A 20875-nucleotide genomic window follows, 5' to 3' on the forward strand; every position below is an offset into this window, starting at 1 on the left:
GGTATTTTATTATTGGAATAGCTATAAAAAGGAAGTTGCATTCCTGATTTCAGCTGCACTCTTCTCATTATTGGCATACAGAAAAGCCATTATTGTTTTTTTTTTACATGGGCAAGATAATGAGTACATTTCTTATCAAGCATTGTAGCCCCCTCCTTTGTTTCCCCTTCCCATCCCATCCTCTCCCCACCCCCCCAACCCAACCCTCCTCCCTCCCCTACCAAAGTTGTAAAGTTCATTTTCGACATAACGACTTGTACGTCTCATTGTTGCAATGGGTCCACCTATATCCCTATTTGAACGATTTGCTTCTTCACTCCTCCTCCACAAATTATAACAACATCAAATACAGTGAAAGCAGGGGTTATACTGGTGGGGGGGGAGGGACATACAAAGCAACAAAGAAATAATCTTATAAATGTGTTAGAAACAATCGCATGAAAGAAAAAAAAACATTTGAATACATATCTTAAGGTTCATTTCCCTAACATCAACTTATCTGACCTTTTCTGCTTGACTCAGACATATACTAGTTATTGCAAATAAGGGAAGCATGGGACCTATGTTGCTTTGGGCCTGGCTTACTTCACTTAATATAATTTTTTCCAAGTCTTTCCTTTTCCTAACAAATGGAGCAATGCCATTCTTTCTGATGGAGACATAGAATTCCAGTGTGTATATATACCACATTTTCTTGATCAATTCATCTCCTGAGAGGCATCTGGGTTGGTTCCATATCTTAGCTATGGTGAATAATGCTGCCATAAACATAGTTGTGCTGGTAGCTTTAGTGTGGTATTGTTTGTGAACATTTGGGTAAATGCCCAAAAGTGGGATTGCTGGGTCATAGGGGAGCTCTATGTGGAGTCTTTTGAGGAACCTCCATACTACTTTCCAAAGTGGTTGAACAAGTTTACACTCCCACCAACAATGTAGTAGGGTTCCATTCTGTCCACATCCCCTCCAGCATCTGTTGTTATTAGAGTTCTTGATTATAGCCATTCTAACTGGGGTGAGGTAGTATCTCAATGTTGTTTTGATTTGCATTTCCTTTATGGTTGAGCATTTTTTCATGTGTCTACCATCCTTCTTTCCTCTTCAGAGAAGTTTGTCTTTAAGTCTTTAGCCCACTTATTTACTGAGCAGTTGTTTCTTTGAAGATTTGTTGTTGGGGGATTTAATTTTTTGAGTTACATGTGTATTTTAGATATGAGACCCTTGTCCATTGTATGGCTAGTGAAGATCTTCTCACAGGCCGTGGGCTTTCTATTGATCTTGCTAGTTATGTCCTTTGCCATGCAGAAGCTCTGCAATTTCATGCAATCCTATTTGTCCAACTTCTCTTTGATTTCTTGTGTTTCTGGGTCTCTATTAAGAAAATTTCGGCCTGTGCCAAGGAGACCTAGGGTTTCTCTTATTCCATCCTGTAATGTTTTCAGAGTGTCTGCTTTGACTCCGAGGTCTTTGATCCATTTGGAGTTGATTCAGGTGCAGGGTGATACATAAGGATCTAGCTTTAGTTTTCTACAAGTGATTAACCAATTTTGCCAGCACCATTTACTGAAGAGAAAGCCATTATTTTTTGAGGGTTGATATTATATCCTGCTACTTTGCGAAAGTTTTGCATCAGCTTAAGTAACTTGGGAGTGGAGTTCATGGGGTTCTTTAAATACAAGATTATGTCATCTGCAAAGAGGGAGAGTTTTTCATCATCTTTCCCTATTTGGATCCCCTTTTTGTTTGCATCTTGTCTGATTGTTCTAGCTAGGCATTCTAATACTCAACTGAAAAGGAGTGGAGAGAGTGGTCATCCTTGTCTCATTCCTGAATTTAGAGGAAATGGCTTTAGCTTTTCAACGTTATATAATGGTAGCTGTAGTTTTGTCCTACACAGCTTTTATTATTGAGGAATGTTCCATGGATTCCTAGATTCTCCAGAGCTTTCATCATAAAGGGGTGTTGGATGTTGTTAAATGCTTTTCTGCATCCATTGAGATGATCATGTGGTTCTTATCCTTGCTCTTATGATGTAATGAATTACATTAATTGACTTGTATATGTTGAACCAGTTTTGCATCCCTGAAATGAACTGTGTATGACTTTTTTTAATGAATTGTTGAAGTTGATTGGACACAATTTTGTTGAGAAGTTTTGGATCAATGTTCATCAAAGGGTTTATAGTTCCAGTTCTTTGCTGAGGCCCTGTCTGGTTTGGGGACAAGGGTTATGATGGCTTCATAGAAAGAGTTTGGCAGTGAAATTTCACTGAAGACTTGGAGGAGTATTGGTGTGAGCTCTGTTTTGAAGGCTGTGTAGAATTCAGCTGTGAACTCATCTGGCCCGGGGCTTTTCTTGGATAGGAGGTCTCTTATGGCTGTTTTTACTTTGATGCTTGATATTGGTCTCTTAAGTTGGTTTAAATCATCTTGGTTTAGTTTGGGCCTGTCAATATTTGCCAGAAATTCGTCCATTTCTTCCAGATTCTCAAACTTATTATCATAAAGGTTTGAAAAGCATTCCCTTGTAATATTCTGAATCTTGGTTGTCCTTCCTTCCTTCCTTCCTTCCTTTCTTCCTTTCTTTCTTTCTCTTTCTTTCTTCTTTCTTTCTTTCTTTCTTTCTTTCTTTCTTTCTTTCTTTCTTTCTTTCTTTCTTTCTTTCTTTCTTTCTTTCTTTCTTTCTTTCCTTCCTTCCTTCTTTCCTTCTTTCTTTTGCTTCAGAAATATTTACTGAAAATCTTGGTTGTTTCTGTGGCGATGTTTTCATTCTCATGTCTGATTCTATTTGGGTGTGTTCTTTTCTTTTTTGGGTAAGATTTGCTAAGGTCTGTCAATTTTGTTAATTTTTCAAAAAAAACCAACTCTTTGTTTTCTTGATTCTTAGTATGGTTTTTGGACTCTAATTCATTTACTTCTGATTTAATTTTAATGATTTGTTTCCATCTCTGGATTGGGGTTTAGCTTGTTGCTCTTTTTCGAGGAGCCTCGGGTACATCATTGAATTGTTAGTTTGAGATCTCTCCAATTTGTTGATGTAGGAACTCAGATATATATTTTTTTCTCTGAGTACTGCCTTAGCTGTATTCCAGAGGAGCTGGTAATTTGTGTGCTCATTTTTGTTAAATATCATGCGCATTTTTATTTCCTTTCTAATCTCTTCCAGGACCCACTGGTGGTTCAACAATGTGTTGTTCAGCCTCCATGTGTTATAGGAATTTCTTCCTGGGCTTTTGGTGTTGAGTTCTAATTTTATTCCCTTGGATCTGAGAGAATGCAGGGATTAAATTCAACATTTCTGAATTTGGACAGATATGCTTTTTTACCTAAAATGTGACTATTTTGGAGACTGTTCCATGTGCTGCTGGGAAGAACTTGTATTATGATGCTGCTGGGTGAAATATTCTGTAGATATCTGTTAAGTCTACTTGGTATGTAGTTGTTTCTATCTAAGTTTTCTCTGTTGAGTTTTTGCCCTGTTGATCTATCCAGTGAGGATAGTGGTGTGTTAAAGTCTGTAACAATCAATGCCTTTGGAACTGTGTGTGATTTCAGGGAAAGTGGTGTTCCTTGGATAAATTTGGGTGCTCTGACATTTGCTGAATAGATATTTAGAATTGTTATATCTTCCTGTAGATCCCTTTACTAGTATGTAATGTCCTTTATATCTTCTCAATAATTTGAATTGGAAGTCTTTTCTATCTGATATTAGGGTTACAACTCACACCTATTTATGGGCATCCTTTGCTTGGTAGATTTTGTTCCAGCCTTTCACTTTCAGAATATGTTTTTTTTTGGGGGGGGGAAGTTGTGTCTCTTGAAGGCAGCAGATAGAAGGATCTTGTTTTATGATCCAACTAGACAATCTATGCCATTTAATTGGAGAGATAAATCCATTCGTTTTGAAAGTTAGGATTAAGAGGTGTTTGTTAGTTCCTGCCACATTATCTACCTTCTTAGGGGCTGTGCCTACTGAGTTGTTACTATAATTATCTAATTTTCTGGGGATTGTTTCTCTGCCTTTATCATACTCTTGTTGTTTTTCTATGTGTAGGACATCTTTAAGTATTTTTGGTAATTCTGGTTTGTTGACACTATATGTTTCAATGTTTACTTTTCCCTCAGTTACATAGGAGAGTTTAGCTGGGTACACTAATCTTGGATGATAGTTGTTTGTCTTTAGGGGATGGCATACATCATTCCAGGCTCTTCTTGCTTTTATGGTCTTGGTGAGAAATTTGTAGTAATTCTGATTGGTTTTCCTTAATAGGTGATTGATCTTTTCTCCCAGACAGCTTTAAGGATCCTTTCCTTGGTCTTTATTGATCTTGTGCAGATTACAATGTGACAGTGGGACATCCTGTTCTGGTCTGACTGTTTGGGGTTCTAAAGGATTCTTGTACTTGAATGGGCCTATTTTTTTGTATGTTTGGAAAGTTCTGTGGTAGGATTTTGTTAAATAAGTTTCCTAAACCTTTAGCTTCTGACTCTAGGACTTCCTCTACACCTTTTCGCCTTAAATTAGGACTTCTGATTGTGTCTTCTAACTGTTGCATGTATCTATCATATTCCTTGGATTTGTTTTGAATACTTGTCTGTTCTTTCACCTTGTCTATACTATCTTCAATCCCAGAGATTTGATCCTTTGCATGGTCTTATCTACTGTCAAGATTTTCTATTTTTTTTTTTTAATTTCCTTTCCTTCTATTTGGTCAGATTTGATGGTTTCAATTTCTTTGTTGAAGCTTTGTTTTAGATCTTGTATAGAGTTCTTTACCTCCTTGATTTGGTTTTCAGTGTTCATCCAAATCCCTTAATTGACTGGCTATAGTTTCATTTGGACTCCCTTTCTTTCTGTTAGCATTCATTCAGCTTTCTATTTATGGATTTCATGAATTTCTCCAGTTTTCTGTTTGTGAATTCCATGAATTCCTCTATTAATCTTTGTTTAGCCTCAATCACACTTTCACATTGCACTATCATGCTCAAGCATTGCCCTGTCACACTCACACATAGCCCTTTGCAGGCTTCCAATCTTTTCATTCATTATGTTTACCAGTAATGTTTGTTGAGCATTTGAGATCTCTGATCTGGATTATTCATTAATTGCTCTGTTGCCCATTTATCATGTGTGGGTGTTGAGTTTCCTTGACTTGCCATTGTTCTTTTTTTTTTTTTTTTTTTTTAGGTCTAGTCGTGGGGCCTGAACTCTGGGCCTGGGTGCTATCCCTCCGCTCTTCAGCTCAGGGCTAGCCCTCTACCACTTGAGCCACAGCGCCACTTCTGGCTTTTTTCTTTTTGCTTATGTGGTGCCGAGGAATCAAACCCAGGGCCTCAGGCATGCAAGGTAAGCGCTCTACCACTGAGCCACCTTCCCAGCCTTGCCATTGTTCTTGTGTTTCTGCCCATTTGGGTAGGAAAGCAATACCAATTCCTTACTAGGACACTATTTTATGTCAAGTACCAACCCAGAGCCCTGTAGTTGCACAGTTGTTTTTTTTTTTTTTTGACACAGTCAAAATGAGTACAGATACATTCTAGCTCAAACACCAACAACTAGGGATCAATGGACTAAGAAAATTAAAAAAGGATCCAAGAGACCAGAGATTAAGAGGTATAGGGAGAATTGTGGGAAGATATTAAGATTAGAGGAATGTAGGGAGGGAAAGGAGCATAACTAAGACCTAAATTCAGAGAGAGAAGGAAAGGAGAAGAGAGATAAAAAGGAAAAAGAAAAATAAATAAAAAGTACAAAGAAAGTATAAAAAAGTATAAAGAAATAATATTACAATTAAAGGAGTTAAGGTTGAGAGTGTGAATTGAGTAATCAATATCTGAAATTAAGTGTGCATACAATGAAGTATAAGGTCTAATAATCAAAGACAGGTATGTATCTTGGATGAACAGAACAGCAATTAAGTAAAGTAAAAAAAAAAAAAAGACCAAAAGGGAAAAGAGTAAAGAATTAAAAAAAAAAAAAACTAAAATAAAAATGATGAAAGAATAGAAAACTTTTTTAAAAAATTTAAAAAATTAGGTAGAAAAAAGGTTTCTTCAATTTTTTTTGGTGGGGGGCGGGGGGAAGGGGGAATCTTGTGTCTCCTTTGTGTCCATAACCAGGCTCTTGGTGGCATTTGGTTTGCTTGTGCTGTTTGGTTTTCCCGTGGCTTGGTTGGTTTCTTAAATCAGTTTGAGCAGGCAGAATGAAGCTGCCTTACCAGAGACTTTAAGACCCTCCTCCCAGGCTAGTTCAATGGGAAGGTGATCTGCTTTGAATGTCACAAAAGAAAGAGATGGCTGTTTCCTCTAGCTTAGAGTTGCTGTGAGGCAGCTTAAATATGAATGGGGTTGTGGCCTGTCTGTAAGCAGTAGTGTTTCCCTGAGAGGCTAGCTCCAGAGACATGTTGCCCAACCTGGAGCCATTCTCAGGATTTATGTGTATTAAGTTTTAAATTTTTTTAACTTCTGAAGCTGGGAGAGCTGCCCTGAGTCAGCAGTGCAGGGCTTCCTCTGCTCTTTTTTCCCCAGTGAAGTAGCCCTACCCTGGCAGAGCTTCTTCCACCTGGGAAGTTCAACTTTCCCCTGGGTGGAGCTGAGTCCCAGTGGTCAGATTCCTTTGCTTCTTTGTCAGTGTCTGCTTCTAAGGCCTAAGCTATCTGAGAGCCACTCTGGCCGGGTCTCTGCCACGATCATAGATGGTATTCTTCTCAGGTGGTAGGGGAGGGCCTTATTTCCAAACGCTCTTCTGTGAGAAGGAGGGGGAATGTCTTATGGTGGTACTCACACCTTTCCCTTGGTTTTTGAGCTGTCTGCAATTTGCATCCATCTGTGGTCAGCAGGATGAAGATTTCTACTTCTTGTCAGTTCATCCTGGCAGGGAGTAGAAGCTGTTTTTGTCCCAGGCTCTGTGCTGGGACATGACTATGGTGGCAGCAGCAGCTGCAGCCACTGTTGCCACTGAGATCACCAAAGTGTGCTCCGATCTGTCTCCTTAAACAGGCTGCCTGAGTTTTTCCTCTCTGGCCAAACACTCTGTACTATAATGGCTTACTTGGTGTGACTCTCTAGCCTTGGCTTTTTTGTTGGAACACTGAAACTGGTTTATTCACAAGAGCTCAGCTAGCCCCCATCTTCCTCCTGATCTCATAATAACATCTTATAAAGCAAAATCACTTGGAAGTCAACATTGACATAGCCCACTTATTCTAATTTTCTCAGTTCTATGAACACTAATGTCTGTGTGTGTGTGAGGAGAGAGAGAGAGAGAGAGAGAGAGAGAGAGAGAGAGAGAGAGAGAGAGAGTGTAATTTGCTCTTCAGGACTTTATTACATATATAGGTTCCTGTGTCCACCATCATAGTCAAGATACTGCCTCTCTTTCTGAGCTGAACTATTATATTTGCAACTGGTAACCTATTCTCCTAGCATAAAATTGCTATTTAAAATTCTATGTGTGGAAATGGAACCTGCTGAAATTATTTTAAGGAGGGGGGAGATTATAAGGAGAGAAAGTGAAAGAGGAGTGAGACTGATGGGCATTTTATAAGTATATAAAATTTAAATACATGCATAAATATGTATACATGTAAATTTTACAATAAAATGCTCCTTGTGCAACTAATGCATACTGAAAATAAAAACCTTAGTTAAAACTGCTATGTAAGCTAGGTGCTGGTAGCTCTTGCCAGTAATCTTAGATACTCAAGATCCAGAGGTTTGTAGATCAAAGTCTGGCAGAAAAGCCCCAAAGACTCCATATCCAATTAAACTTGAAAAAATCTGGGCTGGAGGCATGGCTGAGGTGGTAGAGTGTAAACTATGAGTGAGAAAGCAAAGTGACAATATAAGGTCCTGAGTTCAAGCCCCAGTACTGCCAAGGGGAAATAGTGAACTCTAATAAAAATTTCATCAGGGCATGAGTTGATACAGAAAACATGGCATAGACATACTATACACAATTTGGCATTACAATGGAAGGCAATTCTGACAGCTGTTACAAAATAGGGAAACTTTAAAGACATATGGAGAACCAACTTTGTGATCTCATTTCTGTGGGGGTATAAAAGAACCTACTGTGATTCAATTTCTTTGCTGTATGAAAGAGTTCATTATGTGATTCCACTTCTGTGGAGTATGTAGACTAGCCTGACTCCTAGAACAGAATGAAGATTGGTGCTCCAAGACTTAACGCAGGAAAACATGGAGATGTATGATGAATAGAAAACATCAGATTTACATTTTGGGACTATGTGTACAACAAAATGAATGTAATTAACAGCATTCTGAAATGGTTATGATTTTGAATTTTATGCAACACATTTGTTAATGAAGCAATGCTTCTGCCATGATTTCTCATAAAACAATTATCTAAAGAAAATTTACACAGTTTATTCTGATCAGTACACATATTTTTAATCAATTTTTATTGTAAAGGTGATTTACAGAGGGGTTGCAGTTATAAAATTCAAGTAATAAGTATATTTCTTTTTGAACAGAGTCATCTCTTCCCTAATTTTCTCTTAGTTTTTCCCTCCTGGCCCTCCTCATCCTCTACTTGTATAGTTCATTTCAACACAGTGTCTAGTTAGTATCACTGCTGCATTTGTTCACCCTTTGTCTCACCATTTCATGCTCCCTCTTACACTCCTCCAAACCGATAAACTTACATCCAAGACTAAAGGTAAAGAAATTTAAAAATACATATTTTTTAAGTTGAATAATAAAACAATGACTCATTCAGTACTTTCTAAAATACCTTCATTGTTTGAGAATACAGATCATGACGATATTAAAAAAACACTGGAGTTAGTTAACTTCATAATAAAAAACAACCACTTAGCTATACATTTTTACCACAAGTGTTAAATAGATGAAATGCTCCACTAGGAGCCTTTCCCCTCAGTATAAAAAGAAATCCATCAGAGTTACTGCACATGTGGATAGTTCATTGCTTTTTTAATTGCTGGGCATCCAGCAATTAAATATCTTACTCATTCAAGGATGGGCCTTTGTTTTCATGTTTTACTCTTATAAATTAAGCTATTATGGTCATTTGTATATAGGTTTTGTGTGAAAATTGGCTTTTCCTGAAATAAAACTTCCAGAATTGCAATTGCTGGGTCATTTGGTAATTTTATGCTTAGAATCTGTCCAACTGCTTCCAGAGTTGCCATACCATTGTCCACTTCTACCTACAGTATGTGGCCTATAGAGTTTCTCTTCACACTCCCCAACATTTGACGTTATAACTGCTTTTTAGGTTTAGCCATTCTTTAGGTATTGGTGATAGCTCATTACAATTTAAATTTGCATTGCCCTAATGAAGTTGCGATGGTTTGAATAGGAAGTATCCATCAAATAGGCTCACATGTGAATGATGGGTTCCCAGCTGATGGGTCTAATTTTTTTATTTTTTATTTATTTATTTTTTTTTTTGGTGGTTGTGGGGCTTGAACTCTGGGCCTGGGCGCTTGTCCCTCAGCTCTTCAGCTCAAGGCGAGCGCTCTACCACTTGAGCTACAGCGCCACTTCCGGTTTTCTAGTGGTTTATTGGAGATAGGAGTCTCACGGTCTCTCCTGCCCGGGCTGGCTTTGAACCGCGATCCTCAGATCTCAGCCTCCTGAGTAGCTAGGATTACAGGCGTGAGCCACCGGCGCCCGGCTTGATGGGTCTAATTATTGATAAGTAATTGAATCATGCAATCCTGGTCTAATCAATGGACTCTACCTTGGTGGATTCAAAATTTGATGGCATTAATGGGAGGTGATGGAAACTTTCAGAAGTGGGGCCTGGTGGGGAGAAGTAGGTCACTGGGGACATGTCCAGGACTGTATCTTGTCCAGGTGTTTCTTTCTTTCTGTCTCTGTCTCTCTAGCCATCATCTCTCTCTCTCTCTCTTTCCCTGTTTCTATGTGTATGTGTCTCTGTTTTTCTGACTCACTCTCTGCTTCTTGACCATGTCAGGTGAGCAGCTTCACTCTTTCATATCCTTCCGCTTCGATACTTGCCTCATGGGGGCCCAAAGACATTGTAGCCCACTGCCATAGACAAAACCTCTGGGACTTCAAAGACAACAGAAATCTTTCCTTTATTTCAGCTATTTTGTCAAGAATTTTCTCACAACAAAAAAAATGCTCTCTAATACAAAGCTGACATTTGCTATATGTCTATTCTCTTCAGTAAAGTTTCTGCTTCTTTTTCAAATATTTTGATTGAGGATTAAATTTTGTACTCTTCTGATGGGATATAGTGATTCACTTTTTGCTGTGTGATTTGAAAGTTTTTTTTTCTTTTTTTTATGCTTTTTATTGTAAAAATACTGTACAGAGGGGTTACAGTTACATGAGTAAGGTAATGAGTACATTTCCTATAGAGCATTGTTACCTCCTCCTTTGTTTTTCCCCTACCATTGTAACAATGAGGTGTACATGACACTATGTTGAAAATGAACTTTACAATTAGGGGGGTGGGGGGAGGAATTGGGGATGAGGGGAAGGAAGGAATGGTAGGAGCAAGTTGGTTTTTTTTTCTTCCCTGAGGTTTCAATCCATGTGCCATGCATTCAGCCCTTTTTATTTTTCTTTATTTTTTGGTGGTGCTGAAGTTTAAACTTAGAGTTACCTAGTTTTGCTGGGTTGGGCTTACATTCCTGATTCTCTTGTCTCTGCCTCCCAAGTATCTGGGCTTATAAGCATGCTACTAAGCTTATTCCTTTTTTTGTTTTTTTGTTTTTTTGTCAGTTGTGGGGCTTGAACTCTGGGCCTGGGTGCTGTCCCTGAGCTCTTCAGCTCAAAGTGAGTGCTTTACCTCTTGGGTCACAGCACCACTTCCTGAGCTTGGTTTTCATTTTTAAACTTTTTGGTGCTTTAGTAAAGGATACATAATATAAAATATAACATCATAAGCATTTCTAAAGACAGTTTAGTAGTGTTGAGTATAGCTACTCACTACTACTGCTCAGTTTCCAAATAGTTTATCCTGTAAAACCAACACATTGTATTCATTTAAAAAAACAAAGTCTCTCTCTCTCTCTCTCTCTCTCTCTCTCTCTCTCTCTCTCTCTCTCTCCCTCTCTCCCTCTCTCTCTCCCTCTCTCTCTCCCTCTCTCCCTCTCTCTCTCCCTCTCTCCCTCTCTCTCTCCCTCTCTCTCTCTCTCTCCCTCTCTTTCTCTCCCTCTCTCTCTCTCTCTCTCTCTCTCTCTCTCTCTCTCTCTCTCTCTCTCTCTCTCTCTCTCTCCCTCTCTCCCTCTCTCCCTCTCATTTTTTTTGTCAGTTGTGGGACTTGAACTCTGAGCCTGGATGCTGTCCCTCAGCTCTTCAGCTCAAGGCAAATGCTCTACCACTTGAGCCACAGTGCCACTTCTGGTTTTCTGGACATTTATTGGAAATAAGAGTCTCATGGAGTTTCCTGCTGGGCTGGCTTTGAACCTTGATCCTCAAATCTCAGCCTCCTGAGTAGCTAGGATTACAGGCATGAGCCACTGGCACCTGGCTCTCTCTCATTCTTAGTATTTCTAGAAGTGAAAATAGATAATCAATTTTACATTCTTTTTTATTTTATGTTGTAGGTATGCCATGACTTTCAGTTTAAGTATTATATTAACTATATCCCACAAAGTTTGTTTGATACGTTGGTTTTACATTATCTTTCAATTCAAAATGTTTTATTTCCCTTTTGACTTTTCTTCTTTGCAAGAATTATGTACTAAATTCACAACTGGGCTTGAAAGAAAAAGAGGGAACATAGCAGGTTTAGACTACCATTCTTCGGAAGGCCTGTTTCCAGTTAGTTTACCTTGGCTGTTGAAGGAGACATGGGTCTCAGCATTCTGAAACTCATAAAACTAGCTTGTTAACCTCAAATTATTTATAAAAGAATGTGGCTTATGACAAATACCTGCTTTCATATGGATATCTGGAAGTTTGGTGCAGATCACAAAGAATGTTCCTGTATTACTGGACAACTAGGTTCAGGCTGGCTTTCTTGTGATGTCACTTCCTGTGAATTGTCATAGTTCATCACTAGCATAACTGTTTCCTGGGTCAATCTGTCAAGAGAGGACTCCTGGAAGTTTGTATTTGATTTTCTCCAGAGTTTGCTTTACAAATGCTTTCCCTTTGCCAATTTTGCATTGGACCTTTTCCTTGACTACATGCAATTTTCTATCTAGTTCTTTCATATTGTTTATTTTTTCATTCTCATCTTTAAATACAGTTCCCATTTCTATGTTGTAATTCTCATCACAAGTATTTCATGTTTCCTATTTTCCTACTATTTCTTCTTATTTTCTATTGTTATTATACAGTGGTAATAGAAGAGTTACAGTTATATAAGTCAGGAAATAAGCACATTTCTTTTTGGACAGTGCCACCCCTGCCTTCCCACTACCTCTTTTGTGTGTGTGTGTGTGTGTGTGTGTGTGTGTGTGTGTGTGTGTGTGTGTGTGTGTGTGTGTGTGTGTGTGTGTGTGTGGCTTGAACTCAGGGCTTTGGCTCTGCTTTTGACCTTCTTTTTGATCAAGGCTGGTGCATACTAGAGCCACAACTCCACTTCCAGCCATTTTTGTAGTTCAGTGGAGATGAGTTTCACAGACTTTCCTGCACAGACTAAACTAGCTTTGAACCATAATCCTCAGATCTCAGCCTGCCAAGGAGCTAGGATTACAGGCATGAGACACTGGCATTTTCCCCCCATATTTACTTCTAAGCACTTACCTTATAATTCTAGTACCAGCACCATGTCTGTTTCTCTTTGTTGTTAAGATTTCCTTTTTATCCATGACACACATTTTCTTTCTTCTTTGTACATTGTATGCCAACCACTTTGTAAGAATAGTCAAAACTGAATAAAAACATTTATCCCAGAAAAGGCTGTACATTCTAGTGTGGTGTCTGAGTCAGTCTGTCTAGTTACCTGTGATTAGGCTTTGTTGCAGCCTTAATTAGAGTTTGTGTTACAGTGATTTTAAACCTTGTGTAGGTGGAAACAAGATGTTCTGCTCAAGAAACACTGAGTCAATTGCTTTATAGGTTAGTCACGGACTTCCTTAATTGTGAGGTATCTCTACCTGCTTCTTAGTATCATGTAGCTGATGAATTTTCTTTTTATACCCTTTCCATTCTGGCTCTCTGTGCTTCATTAATCTCTCCCATTCTTGCTTCCTTGACCAATCTTTTGACACACAGCTGCCTAACCCTCCATGGACAAATATCATGAAGGTATTGATGCCAGGGATCTATTACCTTCCCATGGCCTGCAGCAGATCATAGCCTTACACTACTTGCAAGCTCTAGGGCTCCAATCTCAGCCTCCACCAGGTACTCTCAGGCTCTGAATTACTACTCCCTCCAGTTAGCAAGAGCCCATGGAAAGAGTTGAGGTAAGCATGGATATGGGGTATTTTTTCTTTCTATCTATCTATCTATCTATCTATCTATCTATCTATCTATCTATCTATCTATCTATCTATCTATCTATCTATCTATCTATCTATATGTGTATATGTATATGCATATGTATATGTATTTGTGTGTGTGTGTGTGTGTGTGTGTGTGTGTGTGTGTGTGTGTGTTTGACTCAGTTTGTTGCTGAGACTTGGGTAGAGTCTGCTCTGCCTTGCTCACTACAGTCAGCAAACCTTTGGTTTCCATTCCTTTTTGTTGTTTGTTTTTGTTCTGATATTGAGGCTTGAACTCAGGTCATAATGCTATCATTTGAGTCATACCTCAATCTCTGGGTTTTTACTGGGTAATTGGATAATTGCAGTCTGATCTGTTTTTGAACCATGATTCTCAGACCTCAGCCTCCTGAGTAGCTAGGATTACAGGTATGAGCCACACTGCCCAGCTCTATAGGGTATTCTTGACACTCTTGTAGAAGATCAGTTGAACATTTACACATGGGTTTATTTTGGGGCTCTCTATGCTTTTGTATAAAAGAAACTTCTGGGAGCAGAAATGGAAGAGAAAGAGAAGATGTGGGTCAATAATAGTGAAGTGGCTGTGAAACTGGAGAAACGAGTGTTGGAGTTCTATTGTAGTGGGTTGGCTTTAATAATCATTATATATTGTACATTTCAAAATGGCTAGAAGAGAAGATTGTGAATTTTCTCACCACAAAGAAACAGAGACTAAGGATATGCTAATTATTCCAATTACATTATCATATAACACATATGTATATTACAGCATTACACTGTACTCCTTAAGTATGTACAATTATTATTTGTCAACTAAGAATAAAATTTCTTAGGGCTAGGAATGTGTCTTAGTAGTAGAGTGCTTTCTTAGCATGCATGAGGCCCTGAGTTTGATCCCTTGGTACCACATAAACAAAATAAAATTATTTAAAAAATAATAAAAAATTTAAAAATTTGTGCATGGGGTCTCATGCCACTAGCTACTTGTGGGACAGAGATCTGGAGGATTGAGGCTCAAGGCCGAAGAAGGCAAAAATTCATGAAACCCAGTTTCAATCAACAAAAATTAAGCATGGTGACATACATATCTCATCCCATCTATAGAAGAAGGGTAAACAGGAGTATCACAATCCAGGTCATCCAAAATATAAAGAGACCCTACCCTAAAATTAACGAAGCCATTAATGGCTTTGGCTTAGGTAGTTGAGTGCCTACCTATAAAGTACAAGGCCCCGTGTTCAAACCACACTACTGCCAAAATATAAATAAAATAAAATTTACAAGTTTTAAAGGAAACTCTTATACTGTAACTCAATAGGGAAAAAATTAAGGCTCTGTCTTACATAGGCTTCTATAACAAAATAGCATAGTCTCTAAGGGAGAAATTTGCTTCTAATAGTTTTAGAGGTTGTAAGTTCATGTGAAAACTCACAGATTCAGTGTCTGGTGAGAGCAGAAGAGACAGAGATCTGTGTTTCCCAGTCTGGAGACCTCTGTTTTCTCTATGTGCTTTTTCATAGTAGAGGGTTCTGAGTCACTTATGAAGAAATCTCATTCAATGAGTCCAAAACTGTCGAAAAGTATTGAAATAAAGACTTCAAAGAAACAGTTCCATGTTCATTTCCATGTTCGCCTCATTTACAATAGCCAAGATGAGGAAACAACAATCTAGATGTCCAAATAAGTGCATAAGAAAAGGAAATGTGTATTCATACAGTAAATATTATTCAACCTTAAACAAAGTAGTAAATCCCATCCTATGTGACTGTAAATATGAACCCAAAGGATATTATGCCAAATGATATGAGATCAACTTATCAGGTAGCTAAAGAAATCAAGTACAGCTGGGGTGCTGGTGTTTCCTAGCTACCCAGGAAGCTAAAATGTGAGAACGGAGGTTCCAAGCAAGCACAGGTAGACAAAACTTGGAGAATCTTATATCCAATTAACCAGCAAACAGCTGGAAGTGGAACTGTAGCTTAAGTGATAGAGAAGCAACATTTTGAGAGGTTGAAATCAGGAGTCTTTATTAGAACGTCAGTGCCTACATGCTGGACTATTGTCTCAAAGACCAGTAGCTCCGTGAATATACTCAACACTGTCAGAAAACTGTTCCACGAGAGCCAGAGAGGAAAGAGAAGAAAAACCATACTAACAAACCAGATCAGCTCCAACAGAGGGCTGAAGTGAGAGGCCAGGTTGACCAGAAGGAGAGCCAAGAGATAGAATACAAGAAGACAGGTGACACATGGCATGGCATACCTGCACCTGAGCTGGTCCAGGCCTAAATAGGGTAAGATCAGGGGAAAAGTTCACAAGGACCTTGAGAGTTCACTACCCAAGACTGGCAGGTCCAGTAACCTATTGTTGTCCAAGTCCCCATCCCTGCCTGTAGGAATTCAGGGAAGACCATCACCTCAGAGGTGGGACTTCTCTGCCTCTACCAGGAAGACAAGATGGTGCCAGTTAAACCCAATACCCTATCATCCACCACATGGCCAAGATGACATCGGTTAGATTCAGCATTTCTGCTTCTCTAATGAGTGTCTTTTAGATAATTACCTAAGGAAAACTGTCCATTGGCTTCTTTTAACCCCACCCAGAAGGACTTCTTTTTCTCTCCAATCTGCTTAGGAAAGGTTGTGTTCTAGATGCTAGATAAATCCTGCCAAGCTTTCTTTTTAATCTGTGATTGAATCTGTTATTTGTTTTGTGACTTTCTATATCTCCCATGTGTCTGGTGCTTATAATTTTTGTGGTTCAAGGAACTTAACTCAGGGCTTCTGAATACCAAATAAGTTCTCTACCACTGAGCTACACCCTCAGCTCTGACATAGTTTTGTTGTATGGGAATTCAGTCATGAGAAAAGAGAGAAGCCATATTTAAGAGGACAAATTGGGAGTCTTTATTAGAAAGTTGGCATCTACAAGTGGACTATTGTCATAAAGACCTGCAGCCCCTCGAATACACTCAACACTGTTAGAAAACTGAGCCAGGAAAGCAGAAGAGGAAAGAAAGAGCAGAAAAATAATGCCAGCAAACCAGATCAAATCCAATAGAGAGAGCTGAAGTGGGATTCCATGGTAACTGAAGGAGAGCCAGGAGACATGAGGCATGCTGTCATGACTCCTGAGGTGGTCTGAGCTTACATAGGGGCAGGGGCAGGGGGCAGGGTCACAAGGAGCTTGAGAGTCTAGTGAGTTCAAGGCACAGGACTTACAGGTCTAGTAACCTATTGTCCACATCCCAGCCCTTGCCTCTAGGAATTCAGGCACTCCCATTACCTGGAAGGTGGGACTTCACCTTCCTCCATCAAGAAGACAAGATGGCACCAGTTAAACCCAATTCCCTATCATCCACCAAATGGCACTGGTTAGACCTAGTATCCTTATTTCAGTTTCTGAAGAGGATTCAGAAGGAAAAATCATCCATACTGATTAAATAAAATGGATGAGGGAAATAGTTAAAATTCCTTACTAGGAAAATGGCTAAGATAGTGTTATCTCACACAGGAAACCTAGAGATGTAGTATTTTTTTTCTTTTACTGTTAGGTTAGGGGTGGAAAGGTGAGTTAATGGAAAGTTGTACAGTTGGAGGTGAAGACAGGCTTTATAGTCATATTCCTGGATTCAGAGTTTGTCTTCATCACCAACTTGTGACCTTCAGCAAATTATATAACCATCTGTGTCTCATCTTTCTTACCTGTAAAATGAAGAAAACACAAGGGCTCCCTCTTAGGATTGATAACCAATTCAGAAAAGTTCTTAGAAAAGTACCTCCCATGGGGGCTGGGAAAGTGGCTCTGTGGTAGAGTGCTTGCCTTGCATGCATGAGGCCCTGGGTTCGATTCCTCAGCACCACATAAGCAGAAAAAGCTGGAAGTGGCGCTGTGGCTCAAGTGGTAGAGCACTATCCTTGAGCTGAAGAGCTGAGGGACAGCACCCAGGCCCAGAGTTCAGGCCCCACGACTGGCAAAAAAAAAAAAAAAAAAAGAAAAGTACCTCCCATGGAAAGCATGCTCAGAAAGGGGTAAGTAAAGTTCTGGACCTGTGAGCAGATGGGAGTCTTAACATGGGGTGGGACAGAATAGGCAAGAAAGGCCCACTCCTGGCACAGGGCCTTCAGCCAGGGCTGAAAATGAGAGGCACCTGAGCACCCTTTAAGCCTCATAGACATTCTCAATCATGGTATGCACAGGCTGGCATGCTACCATTTCATGTGCTGGCTCTGTGGCTTAGCTTTTTTCTCAAGGCTGGGTTTCTACTACTTGAGCACTGACTGGTTTTTGTTAGTTAAATTGGGATGAGAATCCCATGGAGTTTCCTGATGGAGCTGGGTTTGAATCACCATCCTTAGATCTCAGCCTTCTGAGCGGCTGGGGTTACAGACATGAGCCACTAGTACCAAGCTTGGGAGTTTATACTTTTAAATCATTTTCCAAATTATTCTGAATTACAGGGGAAACCCCAGCAGAGGCTACAACACTCTAGCATTTCAGAAATTGACATGATAGTGAGAAGGAACAAATATCATCAAAGAGTAGCAGAAGTGGGGTACCTGTGTGAGTGAGTATGTATGTGTGTGTACGTGTTCATGTGTGCACACACACAAGTATCCATTGTAGCTGAGGTGTGAGACCAAGGGTTGAGCCATTGCAGGCAGGGATCAACAGTCAGGAATCTGGATGTGGACTTTGAGGGTTTTATAGAGAGCTCAAACTTGAAGGATCCAGAAGGTCCCAGATGGGTATGGTGGAAAATAGTTAGAAAGCACCTATGAACAGGCCAGGGTCAATGAGGGGGAAGATGAGTAGAGACTCTTCAACATTTTAGCAAAACCAACTTTACTTAAGCCAGGTCTGCAGCAGGAGGCCCGTGCATGGAGTATTAACCCATTGTCTCGGATCTTGGTTTGTCATGAAAAAAACCTATGGACGCAAGAAAAAGTCCCAGTTAATGGACTGTCAGTGCCAAGCCGTAGTAAACTAGCTAATAGCATGGGCCCAGGAAACTGAAGAAAGATTTTGTTCCCTCATGAATTTATCAAGCATATGCCACACCCTCAGCTCTAGACTAAGGTAAGGACACCCTGCTAATAGGAAGTGAGGCCTCCTCCAACTAATATGAGGTTAAAGGGAAATGTCTATAATTGGTGCCTGGGAGAATAATATACTGACAAAGGCTAACATCCACCTCACTAGATCAGGTCAAAGTGGTTGTAGCTCCAGGTGCAACCCTAGGACTCTTGCACATCTGTCAGACTGAGGTGTGAACTGGAAGGCCACCATGAGTGGTTCTCTCCACCTGTGGACTATGGATCCTAACCCTACACTAACAATGGCACCCAGTGGCATTAGTGATCAATCATGGGTCTCTAATATAACAATCAGATTCCCAGTCCCTCCCTCAGATTCCCATAGCTAAAACTTTCTTGGTAGGGCCGCTGGGATTTGTGTTTTAGATCCTCACATCCACAGGATAAGCGTGCCATCCAGTAGCATGCTGAGAAGGCAGCACACCCCCTGTTATCCCACATGGAGTCTTGGTTCTGGGATGCCTCTTTTCCTGCTGGGGGTATTGAGCCCATTGGGTGTGTCCCTTCCATACATTCCAAGAGGAGAGAACGGGCTACAAAAATGGAATGCTGCTGGGAGCCGGTGGCTCACGCCTGTAATCCTAGCTATTCAGGAGTCTGAGATCTGAAGATCAGGGTTCAAAGCCAGCCCAGTCAGGAAAAAAGTCCATGAGACTCGTATCTCCAAGAAACCATTCAGAAAATGGGAAATGGTGCTGTGCCTCAAGTGGTAGAGCACTAGCCTTGAGCTGAAGAGCCAGGGACAGCGCACAGGCCCAGAGTTCAAGACCCACCACCGGGAAAAAAAAAAAAAGTGGAGTGCGGCCAGCAGCAGACTTGTGCTCCACGCCTTGCTCTGAACTTAACAGCTCTGTGAAGACTATTTGCCTTCTTTGAGCTTCAGTATCTTACCATGAGCATAGACTGCCATTTTATTTCCAAAGGTTTCAAGAGGGATTAATGTGATAATGCACAACAGGCATTTGCCACAGAGACAAAGATTTTTCCTGATACTAATATATCAATGGACTCTGATTTCCCGGAGGGCAGGCAATTACTTTTTTATTTCTCCTGCTAGCCCAAGCTTCCAAAGGGTACTCAATTAATAATTTAATTTTTAAAAAAGCTTAATAAGCCAGGCACTGGTGGCTTATGCTTGTAATCCTAGCTACTCAGGGGGCTGAGAGCTAAGGACCATGGTTCAGAGCCAGCCTGGGCAGGAAAGTCTGTGAGACTCTTATCTCCAATTAACCACCACAAAAAAAACCAGAAGTGGTGCTGTGGTTCAAGTGGCAGAGCGCTAGCCTTGAGCTGAAGAGCTGAGGGACAGCGCCCAGACTCAGAGTTCAAGTATCATGACTGAAAAAAAAAAGAAAGAAAAGAAAAGAAAACAAAAGTGTGGGGGGAAGCTTAATAAAGTGCCAAATGAAGACATCAGATTTTGATAACTATAAAGTCCATAGACAATCATAAAAACAGAGTTGGGATATACCACCCTACCCCCACCTGAATCGTCTCTCTTTTCATTGTCTTTGTATGTGATTTATCTCCTTTAAAATCATTTATTTTTAAATTGTAAGTATTGGGGTTACTGGGTTTGAACTCAGCTTGGAGCCTGTTACCTGCTTGACTTTGCTTGCTGCCCTGTGCCCTACCTTTTGAGCTACATCTCGAACCTGGATGTTTGCTGATTATTTTGGAGATAGTGTTGAGCAGATTATTCTCTGGCTTCCAACTGTAATCTTAGATCTTAGCTTCCCGAGAAGCTAGGATTCGAGGCATGAGCCACCAGTGTTTTGGGTTGGAGTATCTTTCACTTTATATGGTTACAATTTTAAAAGCTAATCTGCTTAGTGAGTGCTCGACTTGTGTCAGCACTGTTCTTCCCAGGTGTATTAGCCCATGAATGTTCTCAGTGACCCCGGGTGGGGGGGTAGAGACTATTGTGATCCCCACTGTAAGATGAACGAATCGATGAATGAAAAGATAGGTGACTTGCCCCAAGTCGCGGGAACTCGAATATGGTGGAATTGTCAATAGACAGACTTTGTGCTCCAGTTGCCTGACATAGGCGAGGAACAGAGGAAGTGGGAGGGGCAGGGAGAGAAAGGGCTGTGTGCGGAGTCTAGTGCGGTGCGTGTGCAAGTACCTTGCCCTCTGCCACCGTCTCACCCACCTTCCCACTCCGCAGAGCCAGCGCCTCGGCGCGGCTGCGCTGCGGGAAGAGGCCCGCGCTGCCGCGCGGCACAGGGTGGACCATCCAGCAGGCCAAGTCAGGAAGAATTAAGGGCTTCGTTGTGGGAAAGAACGGACCTTGTGTTCCAGCACTTTCTCACTCTCCTTTGGTCCTGTAGGTACCGGAGGTCCCACGGAAAGGGCTGGCCTT

This window comes from Dipodomys merriami, unplaced genomic scaffold (assembly GCF_024711535.1).
Source record: "Dipodomys merriami isolate MVZ:Mamm:240054 unplaced genomic scaffold, mDipMer1.0.p SCAF_38, whole genome shotgun sequence".
Taxonomy (NCBI): Eukaryota; Metazoa; Chordata; class Mammalia; order Rodentia; family Heteromyidae; genus Dipodomys; species Dipodomys merriami.